The sequence below is a fragment of the Harpia harpyja genome, chromosome 19 (genome assembly GCF_026419915.1).
Source record: "Harpia harpyja isolate bHarHar1 chromosome 19, bHarHar1 primary haplotype, whole genome shotgun sequence".
Taxonomy (NCBI): Eukaryota; Metazoa; Chordata; class Aves; order Accipitriformes; family Accipitridae; genus Harpia; species Harpia harpyja.
This window is the reverse complement of record NC_068958.1, coordinates 1,392,453-1,412,083: the sequence shown is the minus strand read 5'-3', so window position 1 is coordinate 1,412,083 and position 19,631 is coordinate 1,392,453. Positions and strand designations below refer to the sequence as shown.

The 19,631-nt window shown below is 45.3% G+C and overlaps 1 protein-coding gene across 3 annotated transcripts in view; it reads right to left on the bottom strand.

Annotated features, from left to right (window-relative positions):
- NR6A1 (nuclear receptor subfamily 6 group A member 1) overlaps window positions 1-19,631 on the bottom strand; it is a 101,986-nt gene that overhangs the window by 36,123 nt on the left and 46,232 nt on the right. The window lies entirely within an intron of this gene.

The window sequence follows — 19,631 nt, the reverse complement described above, 5'->3', positions numbered from 1 at the left end:
AAAAAAGTAGGTGTGCCGTCAGTGGGCACAAGGGCTCTCTGAGTCCCCGTGAGAGCACGTCCCACGGGAGGAGTGGTGCGGTCGATGCTGATGGGGACGTGTGAGCTGTGCAGCCCAGTTCTGGTCGCCCGAACCACGCGGTGGTCTAAGGACAGCGGTGAGTGCGGGGAGACAATGAACAGGGTAGGATTGGTGCACAGGCAGCTGGTGATGGACAAGTGCAAAGGTCAGCCAAATGATCAGAACTTAACAGTATGATCTGCACCGGCTTGTCAGTGAGCTGACATTCACCCTCCTAATGGAAACAGTTTCAGCAGCGCTATTGCTAGAATGGAGTTAAAATCACACTGGCCATAGCTCCAACAAGAAAACTTGCACTATAATGAAAAACACTACATGGGACATTGGGTGTTTTGTCTTTTCCCAATTTCTCTCTCACCTAATTAAAAAATCCATGCTGCTCAACCTCCTCAAGGCGGATCATCTCTGCCTCTAAACTTGGTGGCTCTGCAAACTTTCGTAACGATAAATCTGTGGCTGATTTGGCTGCCCGCCTCAAAACAGGTACTACCATGGCAGCACTGGTAATGGTGAGCTCTCCATCAGATACAGTCGCATGTTTCTCTGCACCAGTGAATGTTTTCATGAATTTCTTCTGCTCCTTCGTCCTCCTCCTGGGATGAACTCAACCTTGGATATTGCACGGTTCATGTCTCCTTAGTGCTGCAAACATGGGATACCCGATAAGCTGTCCCAGTGGTCAGCTGGGTTTGACCAAGCCCAAAACAACGCTCACCACACCGAGGCATTTAAGGGAATGGCCAAAAATGTTTCTGCCAATGCCCAGTTCCACCTGTCCTCCAGATGTCTACGCTGACTCTGTTCAACAGCCATAGTCTGCTTCTGTTCCTCATCCTGAGGACCGCAGGGCTCAACCATGCTCTGAGAAATGGCTGACTTAAAATAAACAAGGCACAGAGGCAACAAAAGAGGTCATATTTCACTCGATCCCAAGCCTGAAATTTTATTGCTTTCTGGTGACATCCAGCAATGCAAATAACCCCATGTGCACGCAAGAGCAAGGCTCAGCAGCATCCTCCTGGCAGTCTGGGCACCCTGCTCCAGCTCACCCCGCTTGGGCAGGGGGGTTCGACCCAACCGTCTGGGAGGACCCTGCCAACCCCAACCCTTCTGTGATTCTGTCTATTCATAATCCCGCTTTTAACCCATCATTTCTGCAGGAGCAGGTGCATAATGCAGGAGCAAGCTGTCGCAAACCAGTCCTTCACTGGGCCAGGTCTCCGGTTTGCTTATGCTGTAAATCTGTAAAGTTGCTGTGTCGGTCCTTGACATGCTCTTCGGATTGACCTCTCTTTTTTTACTTTGGAGGTTACCAAAGCAGGGCCGTGCGAGGAGCCTGCTACCCCTGCCCTCGCAGCGCATGGCCAAGGTAAGCCATCCCCTGGCTGCACTGTTGACACAGCTGTTTGCAATTGTGCCTGCTCCCAAATCTCTGCATTCTTTGTCCCATGTGAGCACTCCGCTCGCTCCCGGCGTCCCTCAGAGAAGTGTGACCAGAATGCAGAGTGCTTATTTTGTAACACCGCAGTGTGATGTGGACACAGCCTCTGAAGTAAAGCAACTTAATCTCAGGATAACGCACCGACACAAAGTTGCTCACACAACTGCTGTTGGGACTCAAAACAGAGATACACCAACCCTCCACCCCCTCTAATTCAGAAACAACTGCAATTGTAGACAAAACCTGGCTGGGAAAACGGAAAATTGGCCAAACAATCCCCAAATTACTCAGAACTCACTTACATTAAATACATGTCACAGTTTGTCCATAATAAATCCTCAAGGGCAGAAAATAATTACAGAGATCTGGAACTGGTCTGTAAAATGAGAGGCCAAACTAGGAATGGGCAGAGGGCAGGAAAAGAGACAAGGAAGATTAATTCCGTTGTCTGAACCAAACAGCCTTACAGCAAGCCTGGTAAAAGGAAAAATAAAGTGGCTGATTCTTATTTTAGCCTGAATCAGCCAATTCCCACCCCAAACAGAAAAAGCTAGCGCTACTGTAACTGACATCTAAAATTTTAGAATAACACCAGTTCATAACAGTAAAAGCCAAAACCACTGCCAAAAACTGGACAAGTGACACCGCTGCCTGCCTAACAGATTTATTGTCTTGATGTTTTGGCCATAAGGGACGGGCATGGGAAGCAAGAGGAAGACACAGGAAGATCTCCAGGGTGTGCTGAGCATTGGCTCATCCCGCTACCAACGGGGTCACTTGTCTGCAAGCGAGGACAGGAAAAACACTGAGTTTTGCTGCAATTTGCCCACAGTGAACTGTGGTGCCAGGCAAACCAGCCAGAAGACAGTGGAGAAGATGACAGGTTATAAATGTGGCAGGAGAAAAGGAAAATATGGATAAGAGTTGTGCAATGCTTTAAAAGGCATCCTGTACAGATGCAGGCGTGCTTTGAGAGCTTTTTCTTAAGAACATTTTCCCTATTTGCTTTTGGGAGCGCGGGTGTTTTGCCCGGGCTGCCTGCGGGAAGCGACTCTGCAGGCAGGAGCAGAGCGGGCACTGCCGGACACTGCCCCTCTCCCTGGGTGCTCCCTGGGCGCGCGCCGTGAGACCACGATTCCAGGGAGAAGGAATTCCCAAAAGATGTGACTTTTTCAGAAATGCAGAGCCTAACTGGAGTCACGAGGCAGCACTGAAATGGGTCAGCCACTGCCAGACCAGGACGGCGGAGGTCTTCCAGGACACGGTCTGCAGGCACCGTCACTTGCCACAGCCGATCCCTAAAAACCTTCATGACAAAACCCAAATTTGGGCAGAGCAGGGCTGCCAGAGCCGGTGGCCCCAGGACAGGGGCAGCCCTTCCTCGTGCTCTCGCCCTCCCACCCACAGTCACCGTTTCATAATTCTCTGGGCTCCAGCCAGGCTTTGCCCATTTTCATGACAATCGGGGCTCTGTTGTGTCAACGCAGTTTGAGACATCGGCCCCTTTGTGGCACGAACAAAGTGCGGGCTGTGGATAACAAAACCGAGCACATCTCGGCACTGAAGGCAGCTAAACCAAGAGCTGCCTCCACATAACTGAGCTTGCCACAGACCAAACTAAAATACTAAAGTGGATTTGATTTCAAGCAACAAATAGCACATAAGGAAATACCAGACTCCTGGCTTTGTTTTTATTTTACTAACAAACGGTGCCACTGGCAGCACCTCCATTTTGCAGCGCCAATACTCCTGAGCCCGCGTGGTTCGGCAGGCACAGGAACAGCCCCGCGCACGTGGGAGCCTCAGCCGGGGAACGACACCCAGCGCCCGCACGCCAGAACCAAGCTGGTTTGCAAATGTAGCTGAATAAATGTTATAAACTCAGATTAAAGCATCTCAGCAGCCTCAGTACTGTGGACGTTACCACTTTCAGCCATTGCAGCAAAAGAACTGGTTCCAAGTAAACACAGCACATGCTTTCCCCAAAAACTCTATCCCCCTCACTCTATGTATACAGGTATTTCAGAGAAAATAAAAAAATTAAAATAAAATTGTTTAGAGAAGCTATGGAAGGAACTGCAAGAAATGATAATAAATGTCCACCTGACTTCTGAGAAGTCCTGTGATAACGGTTTAATAACAGATGCGGGTAATTCCTCTGCTCCCTAGCGTTAAACACACAAGGAACGTGGTGTTAATAATTCTGGTGAAGGTATTCACTTGGTGCACATAAAATTAAGCATTTTCCTCCTTCTTACTAGTTCGACAGGTCGTTGTGCAAAAGGAATCCTCCTATCAATTTCCCATTTTATCTATTTATATTTTTATTTGCTTGGCTACTGAATTTGCCATCCCAGCCTATTGAATGCCTTGCAAGAAGCATTTCATTGCATCTTGCTTGATGGGTAACAAACAGTGGAGAGCAGCTCTGTATAACAGAGGAAAAAGCAGGGGGGAGGTTAAGGGCTTCTTAGAGAGGTTGCCTTCAGAGGAAAAAAGGAAAACAAATGGGATTGTAGGCATGAGAAGTATATGGTTTTACTGCCTTAGTGGGCAAGTACAAGAAAGGAGAATTGCAAAGGGAAAAGCTTTACATTTCTATGAGCAGGCAATCGAGCTCCATTCTAAACCCTTGGCAGAAAACGCTTCCCTTCTTATGAGATGACTCCATCCTATTCTGGGAGCGCGTCTCCTGTAACTCCCAGTAACCCACATCGGGTCACACGGTGTCAGATCATTCTGGAAAACGGGGAGAAGTCCTTGAGCTGGGCCCCCGTTACCAGCGATAGCCCTGCAGCACCCTGAGCACCTGCCGCTTGCCACGGCGCCTGCACAGCCAGGGCAACAGCGAGCCCAGGACCGGATCCGACCCTCGCACCCTCGTCCTGTCCTTCTGCAGTCACTTGCTTCTCCCACGGGGCCAAAATTCAGGCACAGAATCCATCAAGCAAACACCGGGTGCAGCGGTGAGGCTTCGTCCCGGCGTATCCCACCTACAGAAAGAGCGCAACCCATCACCCCAGCGTGTGCACAAATGAGCAGAGATCTCCTCATCCAAACCTGAGATGGGTCCGTGCCTGGGCAGACAATGCAGATGTTTAGCAGGATGTAGGAACAGAGGAGAGGCACGTAGGTCAGAAGGCAGAGAGTATCTCCTGGATTTGAAGAGGCAGGAAAAGTTTTGTGCATTTGAGTGGTAAACTGAAAAGCCAAAAGATTATTTTATGCCTGACCTACATAAACTGCAATCGTACAGCTACACTGGTCTGCTGCAGTTGCTGGTATTTTTAGTAATAACAACAACAGACTAAGAGTTTGTTACTATAACTATTGGTATTATAGTTCTGAGCATCATTTCTAAATAGGCAGCCTGACGGATGAGCAGCAATTGTTGATATCCCCAGGAAAAGAACAAAAAACAGCGAGAGGACATTTCCTCAAATTTCAGGTCAGATAGCAAAACAAAGAGGAAAAAACCTTCAGAACTAAAGCTGCAGATTCTGTACCTGCGTCAAACACACTGTTACGACTGCGATTGCTAATTAGCTGGTTTAGATCATTGGGAGTACGGGGCAAATCCTGTTTGTGAACTAACGGACTGCACATCGGTGGGACTCGGCAGAGGGGACGGGGAGGTGGCACAGCACAGAAACCAGCGCCGAGAGGAGAACCTGAGGGCGCGGGTGACGTGAAAGCAATGCTGAGCGAGGCCACGAGCATCACTGAGCATCACTCGTCCTAAGCAGGGCCATCTCCGCCAAAGACGAACGCATGTGTTCTACGGAAAGAGAGAAAACGTCGACGTCGGGATCTACAGCAAGTTTAAGACACGTACCACCCCGAAGCCCGAGCGTGCCCCCAGGTGCGAGGGGGTCCCCGGCCCGCCACCCGCCGGCCTCCCCCCCCCGAGGCGCTCCCCCTGCTCCCGGCCGCGCTCCTTCCCAACGCTCCGTCACCTGGGAGCCGAGCGGGGGGGCTGAGCGGGACGCGGGTTCCCAGGCTGCCGGCTGGACAGGAGAGGGCAGCATCCGACAGACGGACCGGCCCCGCCGCCGCCGGCTGCCGGGGGGGGTACCCCAAGGAGCACAGCGGGCCCGATCTCGTAATGCAGGCAGCGGTACAGCAGACCTGCAACGTGCCGCCTTAACCGCACCGTAAGGCTGAGTGCTATATAGCTGTGAACCAAGATTTTAAAATCAGCTTTTACTGTCCTCGGGAGCAGAAGCCGATCAGCTCTGGTCCAAGCCTCGGGGGCCGGAGCCCCCCCGGCCGCCCGCGCTGCTGTCAGAGCGGGGCTCTGCGATACTCGCACCTTCCCTGGATGCTCCACGGGTGACCGAGACAGAAACGAGTCCCACTAGCCGGCTGGTCGGCCCTTTGGTTTTATTTTTACTGCAGTTAGCTTTTCTGGTTTCAGGAGCAGCTATTCAAAAGGTCTTTTTTTGCCAGTCATCTTTGAGTATGACATTTAACTTGTTGAAGTTTGCAATACTCTTTTCAGGAAAAGCTGAACAGAAATGTCCTTCCAGAATTTACAAGAAGGGAGGAACTGTCTGGTATACCCTGACGATACCCACAGACTTCCCTTTTGTCCCCAGGTAACTGGCCAAGAATACATCCATTCAGAAAACAGCGTATTCCACTGAAAAAAAGAACATCACCAGAACTCCCAGCTTCTGTAAGAACCTCTGCCAACACCTCCTCAGCTTGAAGACTGAATGATTTACCACCTTTAATGTATCTCACCTTAACCACCTATAAACTACAATTGCTTCTTGAGATGACGTCAAGTTTAAATGAAATTGCAAAATGTCAAAATCTATGGAAAATGTATTTATTAGAAATGCAAGGATGATTAAGGAAAGAAAAGATGACACTGGACAACGGGCCAGGAAAAATTCCCGTACTCAAAAAAAACTTGTGTAAATTCAACTTCCTTCCTAGAGGGACTCCAAGCAGTGAAGTAAAGACACCCAGCACAGCAGAGGTGGCACAGTGATATACCTGGCACTGTTTTACAGGAGTGAGGGGTCAATGCCAAGCCTAGCTGCCTATGAGCATGATTTTTCATGGGCTCTGAATCCCCTTTCGTTGTCTAGCCATAATGTGAAGCACCCAGCTCAAAGCTTCATCGGTGGCTCCTTAAGAAAGACACTTCAATCATTTTAAGTTTCTGCTCTTGCAGACGTTGGGGAAATGTTCCCATAAACTGCATAGGTTGTTCTGGCTGCAAAGTCGAATCCTTATGTGTACAGCAGGTAGTGTGATCTCAGCATGACACCACAGAGGAGGACAGTGCTCGGGAAATTAAATCTTTGTATTCTGTCCAGTCCTTTGGAGCAGTCTGGTAATCCAGTGCACTTCTGTATTGCTACCTCCTCCTCCTAATACTGCTCTCACTTTTCAATAGGGCAAGAGCTGGGTCCTGAAAAAGTAACTGTTACATCCCCATCTTCCTTCTGATAAATCTGCCCCTAGTCCTTTCCATCTGATAAACTAGATGCTCCATTTTCACGTCACCTCGACCAGCAGCTCCTAGGCCCCAGATACCACCCACCCCAGATAGCATGAGGTCCCAAATTAAGATGTATGTGACTGCAAATAAGAGCTAATTTTACTAGACCAACACCAGGGAAAAAAAATCTTCCATCCTCCTCTCTGTGAAGCTACACAGGGCAAACTATTCACATGCTTATTACTGACAGATAGCGAGGCTGCCACAGAGCGGGGACTGCTCCTCTGGGTGTAAAGACTGAATCGAACACGCAGTATTTAAGACAATTAGGTTTTCAAAGAAACTACACTAAACATTTCTTTCATGTGTAATCAAATTATGTTAAAGCAAACCTCACATTTAAACCATTCCATTGGTCAGCTCCTATTTGTTTTCCCTGCACCCTCATTTTTGCTCCAGATCTGTCACATTACATTAACACCTTTCCTACTCACTGCCTACAGAAATAACAGCCTTCGACATGCCTGCACAATCCATTTGTCCTGCTCTAATTACTTTTTGACATAGCCTCTTTTGCTGTTATCTTGCCTTTTCTGACCTCTGTCTGTATTAAAGCCATTTAAAACAATCTTTAAACTCGGTATCTATTGTGATGTGTCTTACGTGATACTACTGGAGTATCAGGCAGCAACATTTTGTAAATCAAATATTTAAATCTATGGTAATAAGACAATGTACTTGAGGAGGAAAGCTACCACATATTGGTAACAGCTACAGCTGGCTGTTCATAACATGAATCCCCAGGACTGCAACACATTTTCAGGATGAAATTCCTGTAGCCATAAAACCGCTCTACATAACTAGGTAGCTCAAAGATAAACAGGGTCTTCTGTGTACTAAGGAATTTCCCTTAATTTCACAAATGGGGAGGAAAGAAGGAGAAACTGAGAAAAGTGGTCATCTTGCACAAAAAGAGCCCCAACAACCACCAAACAAATTGAGTAGACAGGAAGAGGGCTAAGCAGGGTGCACCAACAATGGCAGTTCAGAAGGAAGCATGACAAATCACACTCTCCTCCAAACCCAGAGAAGAAATCAAGAATGTCTAATCCCAATATCCCTCTGTTTTCATCAAGCCCATTCAAAAAATGTGCCCTCATTTTCTTTTGTGGCTGATTCACGGAAGATGAGCCTCTAATTACCAGCTACTTCCCTGGTTCAGCAGCAGAGGATCTGCTCTGTGCCAAGTGTCTGCTTCGGAGTCAAGAACTTACTCCACATGGTGGAACTAATTTTTTGGATATCAGGTTGATCCCTATGTACATATGTCTCACAATACAGTCTAACTACAGCTTCACACGCTATCTTCCACATGATACAGCCTCATGCTAACTTAATTGGTAGCTAGTCAATATTTTACTCACATTAGAAGATACTTCACAAGCCTACATTTGCTCTGGTTCATTTACAGGGTAATTATCCAGTTCACACGAAGTCTGGTCTTCTATATACAACCAGTACAGATACAAGCACAGCTCTGCTGGGAAAGCATAGCTCTATATTTTGTCTTCCAGATGACAGCACTATAAAACCGACGGGGGACAAAACCAGAGTCAATTAAAATACATTAAATGTAATGTAACAATGCTATGTTTTGTCATAGCTATCCAAGAGATTTTATTTCTTTGAATTAACTCTAACTTTGTCCTCAGGACATTAAGAGCCCATGAATGTTGTGGAAAGCTCTTCCCGCAACACTTCCCTACACACATTTTTATTTTCCCCTTTTTCTTTCCTGTCAGCAGCCCTGACCACAGAAGCCTGTTTCATTTAGGCATCTAAACATAGACGGGGCCCGTGGATCCAGGACCAGGCCAGTCTGCTACTGCTCTGCTCATAACATCCCTTTTTGTGGAGCTCTTGAATCCTTACGTGCCGCTGGATGACACCATCAGTGGAAGTGGCAGGATGGAGTGGAGATGAGCAGAATTAACAGCTCTGCCTTTGTGTGCTCGTGGTGACGGGAGGGCAGAGGGTGGGCACAGACCACAGACTCCAGGCTTTATTTCTGCAAGATTCAGAAATGCATTTTTGCTGGAATCATTTTTTGGTTTGTAAAGTGATTATTTTCTTCCTTCCTCATTTTTTCACATCTATTTCTCAACTTTTTTTTAATACAGCTGTTTGAGCAGACCTGGGATGTCCATTATCCAAACAATAATAACTACTAATTATCGTGACCTCACTCACATTTGTATTAATAGTGTATCTAAAATCAATGTACTGTTCCCATGGTGCTTCCATAAAGAAGGTAACCTAAACATGAACAGGGCTGTGCTGGGGCAGACTGCGCCAGCTCCCTGCAAGCCCTGACCTGGTCTCAGACAGTGGCCAGAGCAGATGCAGAGTAAACAACAAATTACAAATACTAAAATTAAGCCTTCTCGCTTTTTAACTTTTTTTTTTCTTAAGTAAAATATACATTTATTTTAGAGAAAGACATTTAATTCTCTATTTAAAATAATTCTCCACGTCCAAATCCTTTCGGACCCCCACCAGCGCTCTCCCACGTCCTCTGAAACGCAGTGCTAGCAGTAAAGCCAAATGGCTTCTCTTTATGCAGCTTGTCACCGTCAAGAGGGTTTCTTGGCCTTTACATTTCTTCTCAAAACAGCCACAGATGTTTTGAGGGCATTTGTGAATTCAGGGTGCATAAAAGTGGTTTATATTTTTCATTTGTCCTTTTTAATCATAATCCGACACCGCACCCTGAATTCCTCAACAAGTTCCACTACCGACAGCATTCTTCCATTATCATTCACTTTTTTATTTTGTTTTTTATATGTCTGTGATTCACTTCTGAAGATGGTTGTAACATCACTGCTGCTCCATAGTATTCAGTATTATGGCCTGGAAGCTGTAACCAGGTCTGCCGCAGTAGAAGCTGCACAAACAGAAGAAATGGGCAGCAGCTACAGCTTAAAGGCAACAAGTAGTATAAAATGTGCTTGAACAAATTCATGTACTTGCAATTTGTAAATACAAGTTATCCAGCAAATTGTGTCTAGAGCATCCATGGTTAATTGGCTGATTCCTTACAGTCTAGGCAGAGGTTATCTTGGGAGGAGAACTCTGTGCATTTTACGCCTACCCAGGTACCAATTTACACACCCCTGGATCCTGCTGAAAACTGATGAATAGATTGCCAGGGGACTAGATTCCAGAGGTAAGAAATGAAACCATCCTAAATGAAGTACCCTCAAAGAGGTAGAGATGCTCACAGAGAGCTGTAGCTGCTTGGCCATTGATTTCAAACAGAAAGAAACCAGCCTGAGACCGGCATTTGCTGTCAGGTTCTGCAGGATTCGGGACAAGGTCCATAAAGGCTCAGCCAACTTTTCAAAGTCCTACATTTTCTTCCACCAGATGCCAAAATGATGTGGAAACCATCTTGAACTGGAAAAGCAGGAGTCTGAGATGATGCTGTGTTGGACAACAGCTGATGGAATGGCTTTTCAGTAATATTGAGCTTGCATGACATCCAATAGCAGGAGCAGGTTAATGCCTAAGTTAATTACTGAAACAGTGTGTGTATATACAGGACCAAAAGCAACAGACCACCAGACCTGGAACCAAGACTGTAGAGATTTCTGACTTTCATGCCTTGCAAGTGAAGAGGCTCCAAGTTCCTCTGCACAGCCGGCAAAGAACAGCATCTCTTCCAGCAGCCGGCTCAAAAGCAGCTGCCCAGCAGAAGTCAGGGACCTTAATTCCTTGTGCAGGAACCTCGTGTTCGGAGGATACCCAAGTTAGGACAGTGATTACTACTTAACAGATGCCTCTCAATTTCCTACCAAAGGAATCCACCTTTCTCCATGACTGCCTGGGGACGACGGCCCCTGAATTAGGGGGGTTGATTTCTCCTCATTAAGCGTGTCCTGAGCTGCACTCTGCTGGAACGACTGTCCTCTTTATGGCTGCAAACTCAAGAGAAACACTAAAACTTCATGGAACCCGTCGCTACTACCCTGGTTTTACTGGCTTTGCTCTGTTGTGAATGTGAAAATGGCAGATTACCTAAAACAAACAAACTCTCCCCGTTCCTCTCAGGGGGCTGCGGAGCGGGTGCACCCGAGGCACAGCTGCGGCAGCGTGTCTGTGTGTGCTGCTGCAGGACAGACAGACAAAACTGCCCTTCTGTGGCTGCCTTCCGCTTTGCCAGCTGAAATCCAGCCGGCCTCGCTGGCTGCCGACGATTTCCATAAATACTCCCACAATGCAGCACACCCGGGTTTAGCCGGAGGGATCCTCTCCAACGCGAGGTGCTGTAAGAAATGTGAGATGATCTTAGAGGAAACATGTAAGGGTTCAGATTTGAAATTGAAATGATCTGCCCCAACAACAGTTCCTGGATTTCAGCATTAAATTTTTGAAATTCCAATCGTATTATATTTTCATGTTGCTTATTTAAGATAAGCCTACTCATTTTTTAAAAGTTAAAAATTAAAATCTGCATTAGTCTTTTTATTGTGTATCTTGAAAACAAGGCAAACAAAAAACTCCCAGTGCTTACCACCAGTCGTCTTATCAGCAGAAAATACGGGGCTATTTGTGCTGTGTTGTGATGACTTTGCAGCACACGTACTACAGAAAACAGTCTTTGCTACTCACAAGAGGCACTTTCTAAATGTTCAGATTCACATATCTGAGCACAGGAAGGGTGGCATGCCATGTGTTAGAACAGGCTAAATCACATCTAGCAAGTTTCTACCTCAAATTTAGCAAAATATGCTTGCACTACATTTATATGAGCAAATGCAGGATGTTAGATAAAGGCCGCACTGGAATTAAAACACAGTCAATATTTGGTTAAATCAAGAGTTAGGCTTATTTCTATAGATATGAATGCCACTTAACAAAACAGAATATAAATACCCACAGGGCAGAGACCCTCTTATTTAAAGCAAAAAAGACATCCATCTTTTTCTGTGTGAATTGTCATCTGGATATAAGTCTTGCTGAAACCTATTTACGTTATTGCTTATTATTTGTAACAAAATATAAACATTTTCCTTACACCCTCAGACAGCAATCACAAAGGAATCCCTACACCCATGCCTTAATATATACTATCATGTAGACTATAAAGTACTCTGATCTAGCCTCATCCACCCACTAAATTGCTCCAAACTTTTCCTTGCACATACAATCTGAAAGTCCAGGGAGAAGCTGCTTTATGCAATGGCAATATAGCGAGTGCAGGGTGACAGTCTAACATGGTGTCCTGCTGAGATCCAAGAATAGCAATGCCTTAAAAGGCAGCGATGTTGAGATCACAAGGAAAAGAGAATTAGGGCACAGCTGTGGAGTTCTGTAGGCTAAAACATAGACTCAATATGTCAGAGAAAATTAAATCACAGGGCTACATGTAATTTCTAGTCTCATTTATAACTTAGCTGTAGCTGTGCAGAATTTGTACTTGGATCATACATGTGAGCTGTTATGTTTCTGCACAGAAATAAAAACTGGAATTAATTTTAAAAGAAAAAACAAAGGATTTATATGCTAATAATGCAAACACCTATGTTTTGAACAACGTTTACATGCTATTGCGGCTCAAACACAATTTTATAGCCAGTCTTCCACCCAACTCTTCAGGACATACAGAAAAGCTACAGCACCGCTCATGAAAGAAGCAGAGCTCACAGCTTTACCTGCAGTACAAAACAAAGAAAAAGTAAACCAACACGTTAGCAAGCTAAACATATCTGAAAAATGCCTGTGTTTTCCTATGGTTGTCAGATAGGGGAAAGAGACCCTCAAAAATGAAGGTACCAAAACTGATCACAAACTTTTGCATAGGCTTTTTCCCCCTGAAGAAGCGATGTTCTTAGATTTTTCAGAACAGTATCTACATCTAAATTTGCTAGTATTTCTTTATACTTGAAGTCCAGTACTAGCTTCTCCTCTAAAAGCATTCAATATCCACAGAATACAGTCCATTATCCTCTGCCAATATCTACTGTTGCAATCTGTGCCTAACTAATTAATTTTGCGGGATGCCAGGGTCTGTAACCATCAGCATGAGAGCTGTGCTTTGAGCTGGGAGGTTGCAAGCCTTCTCCAGTGTCTTCTCCCCAGCTCTAGACAAACCTCTGCAAACCACCACCACAGAGATAACTACACAGAGCTGTTAGACAGTAGGAACTGTGGATTCCATGAGACCCTGGGGATGAAAAGATGGCTGTTAGGCAGAGCAGGACAGCCTCTCCCGGCTGAACTCCATCCTCACAGGGAGCAGCGGAGCAGTGCCTCACCCAGCACTAGTGGCCAGGCTTTACCTGACAAGAAGACTTAAATTACCTCTCTAAAAGGCTCTGAAGGCCAGGGACAGATAAAAGAGAAGATGGAGGAGAAAAAGAAGTTGGCAACAAGGCAGCAAGAGACTGATTGGGATGAGGCATATAAGGCAAGCTTTCCTAAATAACCGGTACTTGAGCACTAACGTGATACAGAACAGCAAGAAAACAGAGGTAGGAAGCTGTACATAATTACGACTTTGTTTAGCTAAGTATATTTCCTGTGGAGCTTACAAAGCACGACTGCATGCAAAGCATGCAGATTTGTTGATATCAGCTATCCTTTGTCCCTAAAGAGGTAAATTATACATCTGATTTGTATACAAAGTTGAAAAACCGTTACGCTTGAGCTGCAGGCAGAGCTGTGGACCAATGACCTAAAGGAGCCAATTCCTATGAATTCCTATGAAGGGATAATATACGGAGACATTTTACAAAGGGTAGAGAGTTCAGCAGCCAACAGACAGGGAGAAGCTAAGACAGCCCAGCGAGGGACCTGCACGGGCAGTCCTGTGAGTGTCCAGCCAGGGGACGGTGTTCAGTGGGATGTGACCTGTCGATCCATCTCCCGCTGCTGGAGTTCCAGAGCACTGCACACGTGGCATTGCTTGGGAAAAGGAGGAATGCGCCATTATAGCCATCACACGGGGAATGAGATAGCCAACAGCATAGGGGATGAGCAGGAGTAGTGTGTGAATTCAGTTTGCAGCGATGAAGGTGAGAAGGCTGTTCTGGAAACTGCCAATGCCGGGAAGGGTTAATAAGGCAGTCCTCGAGCACAGGTACTGCACACAGGGTGCACGTGCACACCGCAATTTAATTAATAGAGAAAATGCCAAACGGTTGAGATGAATTGTTTTTCCTAAGCAGAACTATGTATTACCTACTTTAAAGCACAGCCTAGTTCATACATATGCAATGTTTTTCACCAATACCGCACGTGGTGCAGAAAACAATCCCGTAAATGAGGATGCAAAATGAGGTCACTAATTCCCTCAGAGCATCTTTTGAACGAAGGCTGATGGCAGCCACACACGTTACCGCCGTCCACACTCAGGTCCTTACGGTGGGTGACCCGCTGCCCTCCTCGTGTGGTGGGAGCCGTCAGCCCTCTGCGGTGGGTTTGCGGCGCGTGGCTGCTCCCAGCGCTGCTCGCCCTGACCCACTTTCCTGCAGTATTTCTGCGTAGCGACAGAGGTCCTAGCAGGACAAGCGTCACCTCCCAGCCCACAGGGTTCTCCATTTCCCACTGCTTCGACTGGAAGAAGGTGTTCAGCACTTCCATGCAGGCACGCACAAACATGGCATTACACGTAAATGTATGTAAAACGCATAAATCCCAGGAAGAGAGGGAATTAGAACAACAACAAAAAATCCTGTTCTCATTTGCAGACTATTCCTCCAAAGTAGATACAGGGCTGTGAGAGCAGCTGAATGAATATCCATCCGATGGATCCTCCTAACTGCTTGGAAGAAGCCTCGCAGTTCCCTTCTGGCTAAAGCTCTTTTAAAGGGACTTGGCTCGTTTCTCTCTGGCTGGTTTGAGCATTCCTATTACCCCAAATCAACCCTGCCCTTCGACTTCAACCAAAAGAAATACTAATATACTGAACCAACCAGAAAATTATTATTCCTTCATCACACCTAGCCTAAGCTCTGACACTGTGAGGAAATGCATTTTCCCACCCCAAGCCCTGCACACCTCACTTACTGTCCTATTTCCTATGCACTCAGTCCCTACAGAATTACAGTGTATTGACTGCAGATGCACTTGTAGTTCTGATGTCATCTCAAGGCTTTTTCTTTTTTTTTTTTAGGTGAAGCATCTATATTTCCTCCGTTCTGAAATTTTGCGCTGAAACTATAACAAGCCAAAAATCTCTTCAATGGGAAATTTCACAAACAGAGGATTATGACTTCAGCTACAGAATAAGCAGCAGGAGCAGATGGAACTCTTCAGAAACAATGATTCCATTTTCATGCAAATTTCCTTAGTAGTTAAAAAAAGACGAAGAAGAAAAAAACCACCAAGATATCAGAATGGTTTCTAAATGGAAGGTTTTTGAATGATGCTAAAAGCAAAGGGCTGGTAGCTCTCCACAATCCCCAGCATTTTAGCAGCAGCCAGGGAAAAAAAAGCATGACAAACTAAAACCAGACTCTGTACCTCCTCAGGGTTGTGATAAGAGAAATGGAAAATGGAGTGAAAGTATATTTTAGTTTTTAAATGGAAAATGGAGTGAAAGTATATTTTAGTTTTTATGACTTTCAACATCATCATCGGCTTTGTGATAATGCATACTTCAGAGCTAATTCTTATGCTCTTTAAGAGCACAGACTTCATTCATGAAGCAGCATGACAAAAATTCTTTATCCACTTGATGACTACAGAAGGTGACAGCCACCGAGAAAAAGACAGCCACAGGGACACTGTCAGAGTGCTAACCTGCAGCGTTACTCTCTTTGAGTACAAGTGCTCCCCTGATTACAAGAATACAGACATGCATTTTTCATAGCTGAAATGTGGAAACTGAGCCAATTCTTTTGTTATTAATACTGGCAGCATACCCTAAAAAACAAATACATGCACAGAGTTAGCAGACCCCATTTCTGGCTCTTCCACTGACTTGTTACCTAGTTTTGGTCTTATGCCTTCATTTTTCCCTCTCGTTTACTCCTCGAGTGAGAGAATTCAAGCTACTCCCTAACTCTCACTGTTGTGAGAATAACTGACTGTGCATAACGCGTAGTGTAAACTGTCTCTGTGCCAAACTATAGCATAAAACACTACGCTGTTTTGATACAGAATACATTTTAACTGTAGTAAATGGGAATACTTTGGAAGGCCCATGTAATTCCACTTTTAAAGGCTACTTTTTTTAACCGAGGTTTTAAAGCAGAGAGGAAACTACATGCACAGAAAAGCAAGAATGAAATCCATTGCTGTTTGTCACTGCTTCCCCCCTGCACGATGAACCAGGGGAAATGCTGCAGCCAAGCCTCTTCCCGCGCAGCGTCCGGATGCCAGCAGTGAGCTGCTGCCACCAGACAGCCGGGCAGCTCCGGCCCCGGCGCCCGAGGAGCGGCCAGCTGCGGACAAGGCTAACGGGGACAATTCCTTCCGATTACCCGCTCCAAATCCACACGTCCTTCCTGACATGGTCCTTCCATGATGCTGCTCCTGAAGTTTTCATAAACAGTGAGTCTTCATAAAATTCTGTCAGTTCTGTCAAACAATTTCTATCTGCCTCAGTTTTTCTTCTTCCTTTTTCATGCAAAAGAATAACAAGCTTAGCTTTAAATAAGACTGCAAAGTGTGTTAAGAGTAGCGGCCTCTGAACCGTGTGATCAATACCAAGAATACTTCTGTTTAATCCCGTTCTACCTACACTTATCCCTTTCATCATGCCCCTGGCCAAATCTTTTCACTTTGAGTTTGCTCTCAGACTGAATCTCCTTCCTTCCTCATTGAGTTAGATGGATTTAAGTAATGACAGCTACCGAAAGGACAGGGCGCATACAAAATAACTCCCCAAAGTGGGCTCAACAAGGTTTATTTTCAAGCTTTTCCTTGCTTGCTTCTTAGCAGAAGGATGTACAAGCAGAAACAATTTCCTCAGTTAATCCCTCTTTGACCCAAATTAACTTTTTCCAAACTATTTTCTTAAATACTTTGTTTTACAATCTTGTCTGAATAAACTCGATAATAGAGAGGTTTCAATTACCCAAGGAAAGGAAGAGGAACAGCAACGGGGAGGGATAAGAGGATAACCCAGCTGCTCTGACCAGCGCAGTGCCACGTAGCAGGTCGGTGGAAGAGGCAAGGTTGTGCAGTGCAGGACTCCAGGCTCCTCTGTCAGAGCCAGGATCTGCTCACTCAGTCACGACGTTTTTTGGTTTTGCACGACTAAATTCACACTCTCCAGAAATGAGAGCCAAGGAAAAATAGTGGCCAGGGCCTCGTACCTCACTACCAAGAGGATGGCACTTCCACTCCATACCAAAGAGCAGTAACTCAGGCTTGGCACAGCCCTCAACTCTGGGAACTATTCTGTAGTGAAAAGTGCTGGCCTTCGCACTGAAGGCTGCTGTAACATTTTAATAAAATGCAATCAGTCAATGAATGGATGGTCAAACACTGTATCATCATGAATTTTTCTGAAGGCGTCTCTATCAGTTAAGCCCCTTTGCTTCCTCTTCACCCCACTGTCAAACTGCATCTCTGCTAAGAGATGACTTTCTGGTTTCTAAATATTCCTGCTGCCGCGTTTCTCATGTACGCTTCACCCATTAGCAAAGTTAATGTCGATGCGGATGATGACCGTAGTAAGCCAGTCTTGCCCTTTTCCTGATGCCACTGCGGTGACAGGGCAGCCAGCGTTCATCAGAAGCGCAGCCAGGAAAGCAATTATTCACAAAACAGCAGAGTGTCCCAAACAGTCACAAATCCTACATTCAGATTAACACTCCGAATTTCTCTGGAGCTACAGTAAAGGTGATATAGGGGAAGAAAAAGACAAGTATCTATCATTTAAGCCCTCACTTCTTAGCTTGCTGGGCTTTAAGGTATCAAGAGAAATGAGACACATTTGACGCAGATGCTTGCCTGTCTGGGTCAAGCACATTGGATCTGAGCAAACTTACTGGAAGATTCTTCCTTCCTCCTTCCCCTGTCTTGTCACAGCCTTTCTCCAGGATGGGAACTGCCAGAAAGACTCAAGAATAATTGGGAGAAGCACCAGGGAGTACCAGCATTGCCTGTCTTTTAGATGCCTCAAGAGATCTCCATTGCTTTTTCCTTTTGACTTGGGTAAATTTTATGCAGCAAAATATAACACAAAGTTGATTACAGTATTGTAAAATGGCTTAAGGGTCGAAAACTGGGTCAAACCCCCACCTCCTCCTCCTCCCAGCGCCATCATAACTGACAGGGTCCTGCAGGGCCCAGCTCCTGCTTGCAGGAACGGCACGGCAGAACATCCTCGGCTGCGGTGCCCTTGCCTGGGGAACTTGTTCTCCACGACTGCTCCAGCAGTTCATTTCCCAATGGGAAATGATGTTTTCCATAGATTTAGTGAAACATGGTTCTAATTTAGTAATCGCGATGTACATCCAACTGAACAGGACCTAGTGTTTTGATAATGAGAGCAATATAATTAGGACGAGCCTCAAAATATTCAAGCAACTTAACCATTTGACAATCACCTCTGACATGGGAGACAGAAAGAGGTTTCTGGAGATTGGCAAACGATTATGTTTATACACTGTGACAAAACACTGTTTCTTTTTCTAGATGCTAACATTTCATATTTGAGGACTTTTATATTATTTCTGCAAACCTTAGAACTGGTTTACCGGAGGACTTCTGACTCTTAGTTACTAAAGTTTTAAAATTATCACAATCTTGTATTAGGCACACAGCACTAAGTAACTGCTAATTCAGGATTTCTAATGTACCAAGAGCGCTAGGCTGGAATCCAATCTAGGCTATAGACCTAAATGTAAAAACATTTATATTGAAAACAATACAATTTTCCCCACGTGTTTGTTTTTTTAAAGCAAGCCTTAAGAATAAAGCATTAGCAGAAAACAGAAGGATATTATATTAAAAGATTTCATTACTTGGGCACCATACGGGGCCTGGGAAGTACAGTAGGTCCATGAAGCCATGCACAGGAGTCTGTAAAAGCTCCTAGAGTTCAGTAGTCATTCAGATGGCTTGTAAAGACCATACTGCAGATGCTCTTATAGTTTAATTTTTTTTTTTCATAAATAGGATCAAAGATATTGTATGCTTTTCAGCCAGTGCGACCCATAACTGACTGCTCAGAAGCACATTCATACCCCAATATGCACAAGAACACATATTTTAACAATAGTATCAACTATGTTTTAGAAGAATCATCAAGTGACTCAAGAAGTGAAAGATAATCTTTGAAAGAGGAGACAGAAAGGAAGCTGTCTGGAAACTGGAGAAGTTACTAGAATGGTTATTGTGGGCAGAACGGACAGCAGATAGGAGCTATCTCCTTCACACTCATGACAAGGAGGTGGGAACTTCTTCATCCACATCAATAGCAGCTGCGTGACACCGATACGAGCCTGGGTCACCATTCAAGCAGCGTATTAACCTTTTTTTTTTCTTCAAATTGCTTCCTTTTGGATGAGTTCCGTGTAACTGTCATTTGTTTTTTCATTTCATTTTCATTTTCCATTTACGCATTCATCGCCCTTGAGGGTGAATTCTATAGAAATCCCTGTCAAGAATGCCCAAACGGGACCTCTGACCCACCCC